Source organism: Artemia sp. Qi Xiang Cuo, chromosome 17 (assembly GCF_049724085.1).
Source record: "Artemia sp. Qi Xiang Cuo chromosome 17, ASM4972408v1, whole genome shotgun sequence".
Taxonomy (NCBI): domain Eukaryota; kingdom Metazoa; phylum Arthropoda; class Branchiopoda; order Anostraca; family Artemiidae; genus Artemia; species Artemia sp. Qi Xiang Cuo.
In genome coordinates, this window is record NC_142810.1 from 27,564,948 (window position 1) to 27,584,944 (window position 19,997).

Sequence of the window (19,997 nt, forward strand, 5' to 3'; positions counted from 1 at the left end):
CACCCCTGATTTCTAGTGCCATTTTTCAGAGCTGAAACCGGTCAGATGGTAATCAATCGCCTTTTTAATGTTCTTCCTTTATCAATGTTCGCCTTTTCAAGGTTTTTATAAAGACATCCCAAGTTATTATGTTCAAAGCGAGGTATTTACTGACATTTTTTTTTTTTTAATTGCCTCCCTAAAAGATTGCGAAAAACCATTCACAGTTGAAGAAAAGTTATCAAACAGTTCGTAGTAACGAACTGTAAGTAAGGAGCGACCCGCCTCAATGGTAACCGAAACTCTAAAAAACGGAATTTTGATACCAATAGATACATCAAAAGAATCAGATTTTAATTCTGATTTCAAATATATAAGTTTCATCAAGTTTAGTCTTACCCATCAAAAGTTACGCGCCAGAGAAAATTTGGCTGATTTTCAAAAAAAGGGGGAAAGACCCCCTTAAAGTTATAGAACCTTAATGAAAATTACACCATCACATTCAGCGTATCAGAGAACCCTACTGTAGAGGTTTCAAACTCCTATCTACAAAAATGTGGAATTTTACATTTTTTTTGCCAGAAGAAAGATCACCGGTGCGTGTTTATTTGTTGTTTTTTTTTGTTTTCCCCAGGGGTAATCGTATTGACCCAGTGGTCCTAGAATATCGTAGGAGGGCTCATTGGAACGGAAATTAAAAGTTCTAGTGCCCTTTTTAAGTGAAAAAAAATGCAGGGCAACTAGGCCCCCTCCCACGCTCATTTTTTTACTCAAAGTCACCCAATTAAAATTTTGAGATAGCCATTTTGTTCAGCATAGTCGAAAATCTAATAAATATATCTTTTAGGATGACTTAATCCCCCACAGTTCCCAGGGGAAGGGCTGCAAGTTATGAACTTTTCCCATTGCTTACATTTTGTATTGGTTATTGGGAATTATACTGACATTTTCAGGAAGGATTTTCTTGGGGTGGGGGGGGGCTGGAGGAGGGGGTTACTTGGGAGAATCTCCGTGGAGGATGTTTCTTTGGAGTAAGGGACATTTCTATGAAGGGGGCGCCTGATTTCCAAGCATTATTTAAAAAAACGATCAGAAATTAAATAAAAAAACTAGTTTTTTCAACTGAAAGTAAGAAGCAACATTAGAACTTAAAACGAACAGAATTATTACGTATATGAGGGGGTTCTCCCCCAAGTCAATACCTCGCTCTTTACGCAACAGTTTTTTTTTAGTGCTTTCAAAAGAGCTATCTATTCTAATTAAACGGCCTTTGTGATTCAGGGGCTTGTGAACTAAATTTTTTTTAACTTTTAACCTAAAGAGCGTGGTATTGACTAAGGGGAGATCCCCCTCATATACGTAATAACATATACCTAATAAAAAAAAACAATAAAAAAAAGAAGCGATGCGGTTCAATAGTAATCGAAACTTTTAAAAATGGAATTTTGATGTCAATAAATGTATCAAAAGAATGGGCTTATAATGCTGATTCTAAATATATAAATTTTATTAAGTTTAGTATTACTCATCAAAGCCTAAGAGCCTGAAAAAATTTGCCTGATTTTTGAAAGAGGGTGGAAACATCCCCTAAAGGTGAAAGAATTTTAATGAAAATCACACCGTCAGATTCAGCGTATCAGAAAACCCTATTACATAGGTTTCAAGCTCATATCTGCAAAAATCTGCACCTTTGTATTTTTTGCCAGAAGAAAAATATACGAATATAGAGGTTCGTTACGTAAGTTAATTTGTAAATCACGTCAGAACCAAATTTAGAGACAGCCATTTAGCAAAAGGAAAATCAAATTTTTATGCAAATTTTGCTTACTTATTTAATACGGTGAGCCAAAATCAAAGCTGCATTAACTAAAAAACGATCAGAAATTAAATAAAAAAAATTTTTTTAAGCTGAAAATAAGGAGCGACATTTAAACTTAGAACAAACAGAAATTATTCCGTATATGAAAGGGGCTGTCCCCTCCTCAACGCCTCGCTCTTTACGCTAAAGTTTGACTCTGTCTCACAACTTTATTTTTTTAAACAATAAAATACTTTAGCGTAAAGAGCGAGGCGTTGAGGAGACAGCCCCTTTCATGTACGGAATAATTTCTGTTCGTTTTAAGTTTTAATGTCGCTCCTTACTTTCAGTTTAAAAAACGTGTTTTTTTAATTTAATAAAGAATAAGGAGATAAGGCTACGAGCCAAGATTAGAATATTGGAAGTTAGAATGATGATACAGCTGCAGTCAAGCATGGTTCTGAAGCAAGGGCGCTCCGAGAGAGGGAGGATTTGTTAGATGTTTTCCAGAGGAATTGCCTACGAATTACTTTTTGAACCCGATCGACTGACCATATCTCAATTCTCAAAGAGTAAGCTGTACACAAAATGCGGGCCAATCCCGCCTTCTAGGGCAATAATGATAGAGAGGTTGAGATGGCTAGGACACGTTCTGCAGATGAGGAATGACAGATTGCCAAAGATAGCCCTTGTTGGCCAACCTTCTAGGGCCAAACGAAAAGCAGCTTGTTTCAGAATGAGGTTGAAGGATGTCGTAAGCTAAAATTAAAGGGAAATGGGAACTCCTTGGGAGGGTGTCAAGGGGGGACTTTAAATAGATAGGGGAGGAGGAAGAGCGTACGTAGCTGTGTTGGCGTCAGGCGGCTTGATGCTGAAATCAGTTGTGAATAGTAAAAGTAGTCTTCATTGTAGACAATAAAGTTACATCCTAAAAAAACTAAATAATCTTGGTATTCAAAAGCGTGGAGTCAAAGCAGAACCAAAATCGTCATTTTTACATTAATTTAAGAGATTTGTCTTCTAAAAGATTGCATTCGTACATGAGTTCTACCCATTGTTACAGATACAGCCCGTCTATTGATTCGAATTGTGTTAACAAGACTGTTTGATCTTTTTCTAAAACGAGATGGAATATTTGCCGAGTCTCTTTTTATTAATCATACACAGGTTATACACCAGTATCCCAGTATTTCTGCTTAAGTTTCATTTGTATATCTTTTTATTTCCAATGTTTGCCCTAAAGTTTGTGGTAAACCAATTATTGTGGACACCAACGGTGCCTCATCAAAAAGAACTAAGTGATCGTTCAAGAGCGTGAAAAGCCAACATAGAATCAAAGTAGGGAGGGCATAATAGATAAGACATACACAAAATTTATTCAAGGATAATTGATCGAGTCTAATGGGGTCAATGCCCCCCTTTCAAGGTCGATTTATTTGTTGTTTCTAGGTATAATGACTCCGGGGCGAAGTTTGCACATGCGCATTGACGGGAAAAATGTATTGATCGACTCGAGGGGAAGTGGATTTCTGAGAAATTGATTACATAATTGACTAGGACAAGAGGGGAAGTGGATTTCTAGGAAATTGATTTACATAAACGAATGGGAATTATTGATCCACTAACGGAATTAGAAATGACATCACTTGTTTCCTAGGAATTATGCGGGACTCTAAAGAGATAGAAATTTCATTTTTAAATATGGCTTCTTTGATCTTTAGTGACAGAGATAAATTAATATTCTATTTTTTAAATATGGCTTCTCCGATTTTTAGGTCAGAGTGATAAATTAATATTCTATCGAAGCCTTAATAGAGTAACCAAGAACACCTTAGAGATGAAGAGATTAACGCGGGAATTTTTTCCTGGGAATTTCAAATGTGACAGCGCAGAAATGCCAAAACAAAAGGCACAGAAATTACGTTTAGAGGATTATTTGGGCGAAACCGTTTGAGACATTTTAGAAGATGATTTAGGCGAAACAGTTTGAGTCATTTTAGAAGATGATTTGGGCGAAACAGTTAGAAACATTTTAGAAGATGATTTTAGAAGATGATTTAGAAGATCAAAAGGGATGAAACTCTTTGGTCATTATAATACAGAAGTTCTATTTGAACAGTGTTGCGAGGTCCCCTACCCCAACCCCAAAGCCCCCCAGGCCACCAAGAATGCCCCGAACCCCCAGGCCCCAAAGGCCCCCCGAGCCCCCACATTTTTTTAAATACATTTTTGAATCAATTTGTTTGTATGTCTTGGTTGGTGTTAGCAGGTCGAAGGGTTTGCCTTTGTTAGTTTGTATGTATAAAGTGCCCGTATTTCTCTGTTTTCATGTTGTGTGTCTGATTCTATTTGTTTGCATGTCTGGGTTGGTGTTTCCAAGTTCAAGAATTTGTCTTTGTTGGTTTGTATGTCTAAAGTGCCTGTCTTTCTCTGTTTGCATGTCTGAATCTATTTGTTTGCATGTCTGGGTTGGTGTTTGCAAGTCCAAAAATTTGTCTTTGTTGGTTTGAATGTCTAAAGCGCCTGTCATTCTCTGTTTGTATGTCTGAATCTATTTGTTTGCATGTCTGGGCTGGTGTTTGCAAGTTCAAGAATTTGTCTTTATTGGTTTGAATGTCTAAAGTGCATGTCTTTCTCGGTTTGTATGTCTGAATCTATTTGTTTGCATGTCTGGGTTGGTGTTTACAAGTCCAAGAACTTGTCTTTGTTGGTTTGAATGTCTAAAGTGTCTGTCTTTCTCAGTTTGTGTGTCTGATTCTATTTGTTTGCATGTATGGGTTGGTGTTTGCAAGTCCAAGCATTTGTCTTTGTTGGTTTGAATGTCTAAAGTGACTGCCTTTCTCTGTTTGTGTGTCTGATTCTATTTGTTTGCATGTCTGGGTTGGTGTTTGCAAGTCCAGGAATTTGTCTTTGTTGGATTGAATGTCTAAAGTGTCTGTCTTTCTCTGTTTGTGTGTTTGATTCTATATTCGTGCATGTCTGGTTTGGTGTTTGCATGTCCAACAAATTATCTGTGTTGGTATGAATGTCTAAAGTGTCTTTCTTTCTCTGTTCGTGGGTTTGAATCTATCTGTTTGCATATCTGATTTGGTTTTTGCATGTCCAAGTATTTTTTTTTATTGCTTTGAATGCATAAAGTGTCTCTCTTTTCCTGTTTGTCTGTCTGATTCTATTTGTTCGGATGTCTGGGTTGATGTTTGCAAGTCCAAGTATTTGTCTTTGTTGGTTTGAATATCTAAAGTGTCTGTCTTTCTCTGTTTGAATGTCTGATTCTATTTGTTTTCATGTCTGGGTTGGTGTTTGAAATTCCAAGAATTTGTCTTTGTTGGTTTGAATGTCTAAAGTGTCTGGCTTTCACTGTTTGTGTGTTTGATTCTATTTGTTTACATGTCTGGGTTGGTGTTTGTAAGTCTAAGAATTTGTCTTTATTCGTTTGAATGTCTAAAGTGTCTGTCTTTTCTTTGTTTGTGTGTTTGATTCTATTTGTTTGCATGTCTGTGTTGGTGTTTGCAAGTCCAAGAATTTGTCTTTCTTGGTTTGAATGTCTAAAGTGTCTGTCTTTCTCTGTTTGTGTGTCTGATTCTATTTGTTTACATGTCTGGGTTGATGTTTGCAAATCCAAGAATTTGTCTTTGTTGGTTTGGATGTCTAAACTGTCTGTCTTTCTCTGTTTTTATGTCTGATTATTTGTTTGCATGTCTGGGTTGGTGTTTGCAAGTCAAACAATTTGTCTTTGTTGGTTTGAATGTCTAAAGTGTCTGTCTTTTTCTGTTTGTGTGTCTGATTTTATTTGTTTGCATGTTTGGGTTGGTGTTTGCAAGTCCAAGTATTTGTCTTTGTTGGTTTGAATGTCTAAAGTGTCTGTATTTCTCTGTTTGTGTGTCTAATTCTATTTGTTTCCATGTCTGGGTTAATGTTTGTAAGTCTGTCACCTCTTTTGATCTTTTAAATCATCTTTTAAAATCATCTTCTAAAATGTCTCAAACTGTTTCGCCCAAATCATCTTCTAAAATGACTCAAACTGTTTCGCCTAAATCATCTTCTAAAATGTCTCAAACGGTTTCGCTCGAATATTCCCTAAACGTACTTCCTTCGTATTCCTTTTGTTTCCGCATCCCTCCGCTTTCACATTTGTAATCCAAATGAGATTATTCCCGTGTAAATCTCTTCATCTCTAAGGTGTTCTTGGTTACTCTATTAAGGCTTCGATAGAATATTAATTTATCACTCTGACCTAAAAATCGGAGAAGCCATATTTAAAAAATAGAATATTAATTTATCTCTGTCACTAAAGACCAAAGTAGCCATATTTAAAAATGGAATTTCTATCACTTTACAGTCCCGCATAATTCCTAGGAAACAAGTGATGTCATTTCTAATTCCGTTAGTGGATCAATAATTCCCATTCGTTTATGTAAATCAATTTCCTAGAAATCTAATTCCCCTCTTGTCCTAGTCAATTATGTAATCAATTTCTCAGAAATCCAGTTCCCCTCTAGTGGAGCAATACACTGATCCCGTCAATGCGCATGTGCAAACTTCGCCCCGGAGTCATTACACCTAGAAACAACAAATAAATCGACCTTGAAAAGGGGGCATTGGTCCCATTAGACTCGATCAATAATCCTTGAATAAATTATGTGTATCTCATATCTATTATGCCCTCCCTACTAATCAAGACCTCATTTTGTTTTATTTAGACCTTAGTCGCTCGTGTAAAACATGAAAGTGCTAAACGAACACATAACTATCAACAGAAAAATCTCTAAAGTATATAAGTAAAAATGAAAGTTCTTATTCTGGTTTGGTCTCCCATGTAATGGAATACCAATTTGCAGTTATATGGAACAGATAAACTTTATTCGTTGAAGAAGAGCAAGAATAAAATGTGTATTTTTAAACATTTATAGGATAAAGGCTGTTTATTAAGGTTGTTTGTAGGTTACTTGAAGTTATATAGAGAAGCAAGGCCGTATCCAGGGGGGGGGGGTTACCCGATTTGAACCCCCCCCCCCCCGAAATTTTTGACCGAGTCGAAAATTAGTAAAACCTCAGAAAAAATTAGTCGAAAACCGAGTCGAAAATTAGTAACCCCCCCGAACAAAAATCCTGGATCCGTTCTTGTAGAGAAGATATATTTTAATTGTTGAAAAAATAGATTAGCAGCTTCGTTGAAAAACTAGGATAGTTTTTTCATTAAGGTTATTGCAGTCAACTGTACACCTATATAGAACAGGCTACACAAACTTTATTTGCTGAAAAGAGTAAGAATAACAAGTTCGCTTCGAAAAGTTGTACGATTAAGGTTAACATATATCTGACATGACACAATATCCGATTTATGAAATAGTGTTTTCTAGATATCTAAGGCCCTAATATATAGTAGGATGGGATAATTTAACAATATACTTTATAAATGTTAAAAAAAGGAGTTCAAAATTTATTTCGAGCTTCCTCCCCTTAATATTTTTTCAAATATTTCTTTGATAATTGGGGTCGTTTGTTTGTCATCTTCTAGAAAAATTACAGACCGATTGGAGGCAAAACGTTATTCAAATATTAAAACTTATTTTAGGCTCCTCTCCCTCGGGGTTATTCCAAAACTTCCCTCGAAATATTGGAACATGAGCACCCGAATAAACGTGCACAAGGAAAAAGAGTGATATTCTGCCAAGATTTTCTAGAGGAGGGAGAAAAGGTCTGAAAAAAACCTTTTCATTTGGAAAGGTTTTCCAAATCAAACAGTTCGTGGTAACGAATTGTAAGTAAGGAGCGACGTGGCCCAATAGTAACCGAAACTCTGAAAACGGAATTTTGATACCAATAGATAAATAAAAAGAATCGGCTTATTTTGATTTCAAATATTTAAGTTTAAAAAGTATATATTTCGTTAAGTTTAGTGTTACCCATCAAAGGCTACGAACCTGAGAAAATCTGCCTAGTTTTTGAAAAACGGGGAAATACTCCCTAAAAGTCTTAGAATCTTAATGAAAATCACCCCACCAGATTCAGCGTATCACGGAACCCTACTGTAAAGGTTTAAAGCTCTCATTTCCAAAAATGTGGAATTTTTAATTTTTGTGCCAGAAGAAAGATCACGGATGCGTCTTTATTTTTTTTTTTTTTTCAGGGGTGGTAGTATCGACCCACTGGCCCTAGAATATCAGGAGAGGGCTCATTCGAACGAAAATAATAAATTCTAGCGCCCTTTTTCAGTGACCAAAAAGATTAGAGGACAACTAGGCCCCCCTCCTGCGCTCCTTTTTACCCAAAATCATCCAATTAAAATTTTGAGATTGCCATTTCGCTCAGCATAGTTGAAAGCTCCAATAACTAAACCTTTGGAGATAACATGGCCCCCCACAGCCCCCGGAGAAAGGTCTTTAAGTTATAAAATTTACCAACTGTTTACGTATAGCATGTTACTGGGAAGTATGCATACATTTTTCGGATGGGGACAATTTTCTCTGAGGTGTTTTTCCACGGAGAGGAAAGTTCTAGTGCCCTTTTTAAGAATCGAAGTGTTCGAGGGCAATATGCCCCCCCCCAACCCCCATTGCGGTCTATCTTCCCCAAATGCATCCGATAGAAATTTGGAGATAGGCATTTGTTCAACAACAGTCCAAAGATCACATAACAAGGATTTTGGGGTTGACACAGCCCCCAAGGGTCTGGGGGATAGGGTTGTAAGTTGTGCCCCGGGTGCATACAGGCTTTTTATAGAAGGGGTGGTCGTCTGAACTTTAGAGGAGGCTTATTTGATTGGAAATTTAAAGCTTTAGTCTTTTTTAAGAGTCGAAAGTGATGGAGGACAATTACCCCCCCCCCCCCCGATAATCTCTTTTCCCCAAACGCTCCGATCGAAATTGTGGGATTTTGCTCACAATAGTCCAAAGAGCATATAAGAATGCATTCAGGGTAGATAAAACCCTCCAGAGCCAAGGGACAAGGGTTGTAGGTTACGCCCCAGACATACAAGGTTTTTATGGAACGAATGGTCGTATAAATATCGGATCCGATGGGGCTTATTTGATTGGAAGTCGGGAGATCTAGTGCCCTTTTTAAGAGTCAACAGTGAATGGAGGGCAACTAGTCTCTCCCCTAGAAGCCTATCATTCCCCAAAACACATCCTGAAAGGTCCAGCAATTATGTCTTTGGGGATGTCTATCTCCCCACAGTCCTCAGGTTAAGGCTTTAAGTTAGGCAATTCGTTCACTGTTTATGTATAGCATATGTTATTGAAAAAGGTATGCATGTTTGAGCTTTATTTTCCAAAAATACAAAGGGAATTCATGCGAGCCTTTCAGAGAATGTTAAGGGGAGTGTTAATCAAAACACGTAATGTGTATATTAAATAAGTTTAATGCTATGCAGAACAGACAAGAAAACATGCACTCTTCTATATCAAAAGTGAACTGCACACTAAGAAATAATTTCTAAGATATTTATGACCCATCGATTTCCTTGGCATTCTAAAAGTAACTATTTATCTAAAGAAGATTTTACAGGTTTTCAAAACATTAGCAAATCTTCTTATCTCTAACTTACATCACTAAACATCCCCCCCCCCTTCTGCTAGACACCAAAAAACTTTAGATATGCAGGCGTGGAATAGCAATAAACAAGAAAATGTTGAAATGTTACCTGACAGCTAGAAAGATATCACAGAAAAAAAAAAAAATTCAAATAGGTTTCTAGTACTATGATTTCTCTATGTACGTTACAAATGCTTTTATCTTGTCTATTAAATACTAAAAATTAGTAAATGTTTTGAATAAGTAAACATAACAATAAGTAATCCTTCTTTCAATATATAACTTAGAGCGGTTCCAGAAACCACTTGTCTACACTTCTCCAGCCCCTAAGTGGCAAGCGTTTGGGGTTCGGATTAAGTGATCTACTAAGAATATAGCTGCAAAATATGGAACTGGATGACCTCCATTCCGTTTTGAATCAAAATGCTTGACAAGTTTAAAAAGTAAGTACATCACATTTACAAAAACAGTGAATTATCCAGAAAAATAATCATATAGAAGGCACAAAACCATGATTGAAAAAAAAATGCCCAAGCAGGAATTAAACGCTTGACATTCTGATTTGAAGTCTAACGCTCTGCTAACTGAACTAAGGCTCTGTTGCTCAAACATAATCTAGATAATAGATTGCTGGTAAGCAGACAATTTATGAAGCTTACAAAGATGACTTGGAGGGGGAACACACGGGAGGTGTAAACCCCTTGTAAACCTCCAGTTAAGTATTTTGGACCATTATTAGTACAATGGTACCATTTTATACTTCCAAGCTTTTCCACTTCAGAAGTGGCATCAAAAGCGCCGTTTTTAGTGCTATATGGCAGTTACGGATGGTAGAGCTAGTAAAATGCACATAGATATGAGCAATAGCTTTCAAATGAGCCATTAAACATATCTCTAAGAAGTCCTGGTAGCCCACTAGCATCAGCTTTTTCACTTGAGACATGGCGCCAAAAGTACTGTTTTGGTGCCATTTGGCACTTGCAGATGGTGGACTTTATAGGAAGAACGTGAATATGAGTAATAGCTTTTATATGAACTATTCAACATCTGTCTATAATGTTCTGGTAGCCCGCTAGCCCCAACCCTTGAGAAATGGCACAAAAAGTGCTAGTATTAGTGCCATATGGTGCTTGCAGATGGTGAAATTCATATATAAAAAAATGTAGATATGAGAAATAGCTTTTAAACGAGCCATTAAGCCATTAAACATATATGATGTTCTGGTAACCCACTAGCCCTGGATAAAAAAAAAGAAAAAAAGGAGACCCATCAGTGCTACCGATGCAAAAAGTGGTTTTCCTTCTTGTTCAAGGAGGGGGACTGTAATTCCCCTGCCCAAGGTTTTCGACTATGCTGATTTCACTGGTTACTTTTCATATAGATCTGACAACATTTTCATTGGGTTTCAAGCTTTTTTTCGATATCACCATAAATTTCTTTTCGTAATTGACTTTTGCTTTTAACATTGAACCGAAATAATAGTTACCATTCCTGAGTCAGTGTCAGATGACAATTTTTTTCCACTAGGAATTTTTTTTCCAAACGTGTTTTTTGACTTTTGGTTACTATGGATCGTGGTTCGCTCTTTACTAGGCTACAGCTACTGCTGGAACCATGATTAGTGAATTTGAGATACACACTAAACATGCTTATATTTTGCATACTAAATATACTTACACTTATATACTTAATTAAATATACCTACGCGTAGTTTATATACTTAAGATGCACACTAAATACATTTATACGGTACTTATCTGTTAGACAGTACACACTCGAGAATTTGGATTTACAGGCACGGGATTGAAGCAACTGAGACGCTTTGGAGATAGATACGATATTTATAATTTGGACTCTATATTTGTATATTAGGGATGGGTTGGGGGTTAAGTATAGCTGGGCTGTATGCAAAACATAACCTAACCAAACCTAACCAAAATACAAACTAAATATTTGTTGAAACATAGTTACAATGTAGTTTTCCCCTGAGCCGAAGCTAATTGTCTCCATATACAAACAGTGATAAACCAGTTATTGTCTGATTTTATAGATCCAAATTCTCGAGTGTTTATTGCCTAACAGATAAGTACCATTTGTACTTATATGCTTATAGGCTACTATATATACTTGCCATTTTTATTTGTTACTTCGTCGAGTTCAGAATCTATCCACGGTTTCCTTCTTTTCTTTTTATTTAGATATTTTTTTACAGCAAGCGAGAAGCGGATATTACTTTAAATTTACACATTTTAAGAAGAAAAAATCTAGTAGAATCGCTGTTGGCATGGGAGATGAACCCAAGATTCCTATTGACTAGCCAGAGCTTCAAACCCAGGACCAACAGACGCACCTGGTGATCCTATGCAAGTTTGAATACTATATATATATATATATATATATATATATATATATATATATATATATATATATATATATATATATATATATATATATATATATATATATATATATATATATATATATATATATATATATATATATATATATATATATATATATATATATATATATATATTTCAGTTGCCATGGCATGACAATTGCTTTGTAATAGGAAAATATTGTCTTCGTATTGAGCTCTCAACAGCTTAAAAAACAACTATTCTCCAGGTGCGGGCACCAACACTCGAGATACGAATTATACCTTATCACGTAACGGTTTTAAATGCAATATGAAACTAATGGTGTTTGAATTTTCTTACATAAACCTTTTGTGTAGGCGGTTCCAATCTATTTGCAGGTTTCAGGCTTAAGAAAATGTAACTTTTAAGTGTTATTTTTTAATTCTGAGGATTCAGAACTTGCTATAGAATTCCTATGTCAAGTGTTTACTAAGCTAAACTGCATCTACTTACCGAAGTTTGCAAATTCAAACTCAAATGTTTGCGTAATACTTTGAAGTACCATAAGGTAATGGACCGCAGGATCGGGCATAATTTCCAGGCGAAACAAATTTCTTTTCTTATGTCTGGTCTCATCTGTTTTTCTTTTGTATTTATTTAATTTGGTTACATCATATAAGCTTATATTTTTCCAAAAAATACAAAGTAAATCTAAAACATAATCAACTTGGCATATTTTTGAAAGCACACTTACAGAGGGGATTTTAGAATGGATTGAGAAAGGCTTTTATCACAATTGCCCAACAAGGAATGCATAGAGGAAAGGCTTTATCCAAGGAAGGGGGTGTATGGGTTTGACCCCTCCCTCTCCGGGATTTTTTGTCCGACTCGTAAAAACGTAAAAAATATACATATAAACATATTTTTGATGCATTTTTAAAAAAAACTGTACCCCCCATGAAAAAATTCTTTAGTATTTTTTAGTAATGATTAAGTGTTTCTGCTGATGAAGATCGCTTTACATGTGATCGAAATATTCACACTTTTGTATCTGTCTTCACTGTCTAACAAATATTCCCATTTGAACATTTATTTGTTCGTCTTAGAAAGCCAGTGTGGTTTTAGAAAAAAAATACCTAATTTTAGGCATTATGTCGAAAATACGTCACATATATGGGGAATGTGACCAACCAAGTACATAACTATGAATTCCACATCATTTCTTTTGCACTTGTACGAAGAGGAAGATTTTGCCACCTTCATTAGAAATTCAACTTACATTTAGCCAATATTAAAGAAGAAAATTTACAACCCAAGACTTTGGATGAACCCAGTTAATGAACTCTCTCAGACAAATCTAGTGAATGAACCGTAAACTATTTATGGACCGGAAGTTAGTATTTTGTAATGTATAAATATTTTAGTTTTAATTTTAATTCTTTAACATTTCTGTTGATGATGATCGCTGTACATGTGATTGAAATATCCAGACTTTTGTGTCTGTTTTCACATTCTAATAAATGGACTTACCCCTATTTGAACGTTTATTTGTTCGTCTTAGAAAGGCAGTGTGGTACGTCGAAAATAAGTCTTGCATAGAGGTCCAGTAAAAATCTTGCGGCCTATTTTACGGAGGGTGAAAGTTCACTTTATACATGAATTGGTGAATTGATAATACTTGCTATAAAGCTCCACATCCTGCGACACAGAAGAAAACCCTTGACACAGAAGAAATGTATACATCAATACAACACACAAAGAAAGGAAGAGGGCAATGGAAAGAAAAAAGTAAAGAAGATGAAGAAAAAAGTACAGACGTGAACCTACCATCAACTCAAATATGAATTGTTTAAATAAAAATATTCAACATTTTTGAAGCACGTAGCAACGAATCCTAAATTCGACTATACAGTGTGAATGAATCCAAGTCCTTACTGTTATTTTAGAAAGATATGGATAAAAACAACAACAGGTTTTACAAAAAAAAGTAGAGAGCTACTTCAAGACTCAAAACATAATAGGAATTGCTGTGAATGAAGAAATTAAACTTAAACTGCAATTTTAAGTTAAACTTGCAGTCTAACTTAAAGCTGAAAGAAAATACCACAAATAAGTGTTGTGGTGTCAACCCTTGAAACCCATAAAGGCACGAATGATTTTTAATGCTTTACTGAAGCCCAAAAAGTTAGCCTAAACTGAACGTCTTGTTTAGCGAGTTGATTTTTCCATACATTAATTTTTAATACGACTTTCCAAAAAAAAAATCAACGAAAAGTAAAGATGTATATTAGTAGTGTAGGGGGCAATGCTCCGGCTGCAGCCTTATCCCGGTGTACTATTGGAGCTGCAAGCCCATTGTATCCACCTATACTCCGGCTGCAGCCATAGGGAGTTTACCAGGAACCAATTGGAGTTACTAATCCCATCGTAACTGGTCTTTTGAGATATTAAATAAAAAAAACAAGTTTTTTAAACTGAAAGTAAGGAGCGACATTAAAACTTAAAACGAACAGAAATTATTCCGTATATGAAAGGGGCTGTCCCCTCCTCAACGCCTCGCTCTTTACGCTAAAGTTTTTTATTGTTTTAAAAAATAAAGTTGTGAGACAGAGTCAAACTTTAGCGTAAAGAGCGAGGCGTTGAGGAGGGGACAGCCCCTTTCATATACGGAATAATTTCTGTTCGTTTTAAGTTTTAATGTCGCTCCTTACTTTCAGTTTAAAAAACTTGTTTTTTTATTTAATTTCTGATCGTTTTTTAGTTAATGCAGCCTTTATTTGCATAAAAATTTTACTTTTCTTTTGCTAAATGGATGTCTTTACAAATTAACTTGCGTAACTAACTTCTATATTCGTATATTTTTCTTCTGGCAAAAAATACAAAGTTGCAGATCTTTGCAGATATGAGCTTGAAACCTATGTAATAGGATTTTCTGATACGCTGAATCTGACGGTGTGATTTTATTAAAATTCTTTTACTTCTAGGGGATGTTTCCCCCCTCTTTAAAAAATCCAGTAAATTTTCTCAGGCTCGTAGCCTTTGATGAGTAATACTAAACTTAATAAAATTTATATATTTAGGATCAGCATTATAAACACATTCTTTTGATACATTTATTGACATCAAAATTCCGTTTTTAAAAGTTTCGATTACTATTGAGCCGTATCGCTTGTTTTTTATTGTTTTTTTTATTACGTATATGTTATTACTTATATGAGGGGGTTCTCCCTTTAGTCAATACGATGCTCTTTACGTTAAAATTTAAAAAAATTTCTTATTCATAAGCCCCTGACTCACAAAGGAGGTTTAATTAGAATATAGATCTATTTTTAAAGCACTAAAAAAACTGTAGCGTAAAGAGCGAGGTATTGACTTGGGGAAGAACCCCCTCATATACGTTATAATTTCTGTTCGTTTTAAATTATAATATTCCTTCTTACATTTCAGTTGAAAAAACTTGTTTTTTTTATTTAATTTCTGATCGTTTTTTAAATAATGCTTGGAAATCCGGCGCCCCCTTCATAGAAATGTCCCTCACCCCAAAGAAACATCCTCCACGGAAATATTCTCCAGAGTAACCCCCTCCTTTAGCCCCCCCCCCTCCAGAAAAAATCCTTCCTGAAAATGGTTGTATACTTCCCAATAACCAATAAATAATGCTGGCAAGTCCGGCGCCCCCTTCATGGCAATTTCCCTTCCCCCACGAAAACTTCCTTCATGAACAGATCCTCCAACATAACCACCGACCCACCTTCCCTCTCACTACCAGAAAAAAAACCTCCTGAAAACTTCTGTATACTTCCCAATAACCAATACTATATGCTAACATTGGGTAAAGTTCATAACTTTTAGCCCTCCCTCTGGGAACTTCGGGGGATTAAGTCATCCTAAAAGACATGTTTATCATATTTTCGACCATGCTGAACAAATGGCTATCTCAAAATTTTTATCGGGTGACTTTGGGAAAAAAATAAGCGTAGGAGGGGGCCTAGTTGCCCTCCATTTTTTTGGTCACTTAAAAAGGAAACTATAACTTTTAATTTCTGCTCCAGTGAGTCCTCCCACGATATTCTAGGACCACTGGGTCGAAACGATTAACACTGGAAAAAAAAAATAAATAAAAATGCATCTGTAATCTTTCTTTGCATTTTTTGACAAAAAATGTAAAATTCCACATTTTTGTAGATATGAGCTTGAAAACTCTACAGTAGGGTTATCTGATACGCTAAATATGATGGTGTGATTTTCATTAAGGCTCTATAACTTTTAGGGTGTATTTCCCCTTTTTTTTGAAAATCAGCCAAATTGTCTCAGGCGCGTAACTTTTGATGGGTAGCATTAAACTTAATGAAAGTTATATATTTGAAATCAGCATTGAAATCTGATTCTTTTGATATATCTATTTGTATCAAAAACCCGTTTTCTACAGTTTCGGTTACCATTGAGCCGGGTCGCTCCTTACTTACAGTTCGTTACCACGAACTGTTTGAACAGTGTTCCTGGAAACAACGCATGCCAAAGAAGAGTCTTGCTATATGGCGACAGCCCCATGTCCTAAGTACCGTACCTGGATGTTGTAATGGTACAAATGTGACCATATGGCAAAAATCATATGATCATTGGTATAAAAGTTTGATGGAGAGTTACTTAGTATCACAGTTCCCCATAGACACTTAATTATTATACATAGATTCAAGTTCAAAAAACATTCTATCATTAAAAATGAGTGGTTTTACACTACTGCAACTTGAAGGGGTTGACGGTGATGACATGGGGATAAGAACCCCCAAAGTAGCAGTTGAAATTGGAAAGGATTGTTGACTAACATTCGAGTGGGATGAGATGTCTGGTAGATATGTTATATATTTGAGTAAATTTAAGTTGGAAGAACGATTATGTTTCACTGCAAAATTAAATATGATGCATATATCCAGATTACAGCATGGATTGAATGTTTCATAATGAATTTTTTTCTTGCAAAAGAAAATATTCTTTCAAAGAATGCTTGATGATATCATGAAAGATTATTCTTCATATTTTAATTGTTGTAGGAGGCTTATGCATAGTGGGCCAAATGCATTTACTCAATTTATTGACATACTAATCGAAACAAAACAAAAGATATTGTGGATTTTCTTTTGAACACTACCTAAACATTCAAGTTTCCGTGTTGTTTTAAGACAGTATCCGAATCTCTTTTTTTCAGCCTCTGTTTTTTTACAAGAATAACAAATAAGTCGACAATCGAAAAATCCTGTTAAAACAGGTATAATTGCTTTTGAAATCACTCGATTACTCCTCCTCTCTCTAGAAGTAAAACAAACGTTCATTTTGGTCGCAAGTCAGTTTCTATTTGGCGGTGTGAGAACCAACAGTGAAAAATGTTCTACGAATGTTTACTATGTCTATATACATTGGGCAGTTGGCCGTTATGGGAAGAAGTTTCGGGAAGAATAATTTGGACACGTTTCAATTGTCGAAAGAAAAAGAGAGTATGGTTTCTGCGTCATCGCTGTGAGGACTATGGCAGTTGAGAATATAAGCCTACTGATTTTTATTTGGCTGTTACAGAAGGTGATCTCTTCATATGAGATTACCGTGTGTGACGTTACTTCAAATAAGCAAATTAAAACATGTGAATTTTAAAATATGAATCAAAATAGTAACACTGACTTCACAAAGAAAAATGATAAATATAATAAAAAATATAAGACAAATGAAGCGACATTATATTGTAGAAAATGTGACCCTGACTTTTCACACCAAAATCAGTACAAGTTGAACCCCCAATGACCTGCCACCACTAATCGTTGTCGATGATCACCTAAATGACGAAGAAGAAGAATAAATCTAAAAGATGAAGACAAAAGACGGGCTAAATAGCATCAACTGAAAAGCCCACCTGCTGTGAAATAGAAGAAGAAGAAGACTTTATTGAACATATATGTTCTATTAATACAAAAATTTACAAACATTATTAGAACACTTTATTTTTTGGGCACTAAAATCAATATTACACAGGTAGGACAGGACATTTTCTACTATAAAATCATTCAATCGAGGATTGTCTACATAAATGTTACGAAATTCATTGTATATATAGTCACGACATGGAAATATAGTAATCCATGAAAACCACAACTTTGGGTTGATAAATCTTGTACTCGCTTCTGATTTTGAATAATAGACTTCCCACTTCTTTCAAGGAAGTTTTTGATGCGAGGTGTGTAGAATGCACACGGTAGACCAAGAGGATCAAGAAATTCTATATTCTTCGAGGTTTAACAGATACATAGCCAATGCCCCATCTGTACAGTCGACGGAGTACTATTAATAATTATAAGGGTATTGCTAGCACTATGAATATGTTCAAGGAAATCCGAGGGTATGCAATAGTATTTGTATTTGGACATGCATGGATCCAAGTCAAATATATCGATTATTTGATTTGGGTTCATGGTGCCAAGTCTGATAGAACACTGCCATCGGGGGTAATTTCCCAATAGGTTTCAAATTGATGCAGCGAGATTAATGCTACACTCCCCGTAATAGTTCGGCAAAGGTACACTCTAAACGTACAGTGCCCGTTCGGACAATGCTCATATCTTGAGTAACAAACAAGTCCAATACAATAAAACCGTGACTTTTTACGAACATTGTATCGGTTATATCATTTTCAAATAGTTGTGAATTTCGATCCAGGGGTTGCATTATCAATTCATATAGGGCCCTATAAGATTTATAAAAGGATAAATTGTAGAGAGTAATTCCATTTACTTTACACTCAAGAGAGGAAAATTTCAAATTCGTGTAGAGAACTAGTCCATGATCCAATGGCACTGACACTTTTTACAAATAACAAAGCAAGTTTTGAAGGATTTTCACCATTGATAGGTACTTGAAACCGTGGCAATATGTCGTTCATAGGAAGCATCTATTGAGGAATATTAGATATTTCATGATTTAGTTTACCAACTAAATGATACTACTATTCTCTCCGCCTACCATCAATATCAACAATCGATCTATAATCATAGCCCATCGCCAGACATCTCAATTTCTCGTAGGACTTTGGAGTCATCAACATAAATTGTATGTAGCTTGCATAGTTTTATAGATTGTTACTAATTCTCACCAATGTTCCATTTATGTAGACACATATATGTCTAAACAAATTGTGTAGTATGTAATTTTCACAGGTTAACCCATCGGCAGCGGTGGAAGTTTGATTATAAGTCTTTTTTTTTTCACCACAACTTTTAAATCTATTAATGTGGATAATGAATCTATGAAATAGTCTTCATTGGAATAAATTTGAAAATGTATGTTTTCAGAGAGTGGTTGTTGTGGGTAGAATTGTTCAAAGTAACCATGTTTTACACTGACATCTACACTTTCTGCATTGAAAAGATTTAGTGATGAGGTGAATGTGGGATGGGTTTCCTTGTGGGGTAGATACGCCATTTCAGTCTCGGAAAAGAAATCCTTGTTCGATCAAAAAAACTTTTTGCTTTGTTTCTTTTTCTTCTTTGACAAGAGTGATGTCTTTCGTTTCTGACCTGACGACCAACTTCGCAAACAAACTGCCAAAACCATAGCCCGACACTGACGAACGATCGTTGTAATGGTCCATTCTGTGACCCAATTGTCGTGGTCTGAAAGTAGTAATATAGCAACCAATATCAGGACAAACAAAAATATTTTTTCTATAAGCCATTTCATTGTTGAATGGGTCCAAAATGACATGTAACCACAGCCAAACCTTTTGTTATTGTTAAAGGATCAATCAATTCACTTCTTAATGCTAACTGGCAGAGTTCCAAATACAAATTGCTTACAGGAACATACTGAAGATGCTCTATATTGTAGTGATGAACGTATTCCAGGATGGTTTTTCGCTCAAGGGCACGTAGGGGGGGGGGGGAATTTGCTATTGCCAAATTTCGATGTCTCAACAAAGGATGCAACGAGTAAGAATTTAAATAGGGATAAGTGCTTTATTAGATAGTGAAAAACAAATGAAAAAGTACTGAATATTTCGAAGACACATTCCGTCTTCATCATCAGTGGATATACTAAAGTATTATAATTAATACAAACTATATTTATACAGAAATAAATGTATTAACTTCCGGATCACTTTATTTTTCCAGTCGATCGACTTAGAAGGTTTATTAAATGAGTCTATTCAAAGTCTTGAGTTCCTTAATCTTGCTTAAATTTATGTTGAATTCTTATTAGGACTGGCAAAATCTTCTTCTTTTTCTAATTGTAAACAAAATGTTGCTAAATTTATAATTCTTAGTTAAGTTGGTATAATCTTC

At 35.4% G+C, this 19,997-nt stretch overlaps 1 protein-coding gene across 1 annotated transcript in view; it reads right to left on the reverse strand.

The window, feature by feature from the left end:
• LOC148942066 (protein rhomboid-like) overlaps window positions 1-19,997 on the reverse strand; it is a 235,541-nt gene that overhangs the window by 126,470 nt on the left and 89,074 nt on the right. The window lies entirely within an intron of this gene.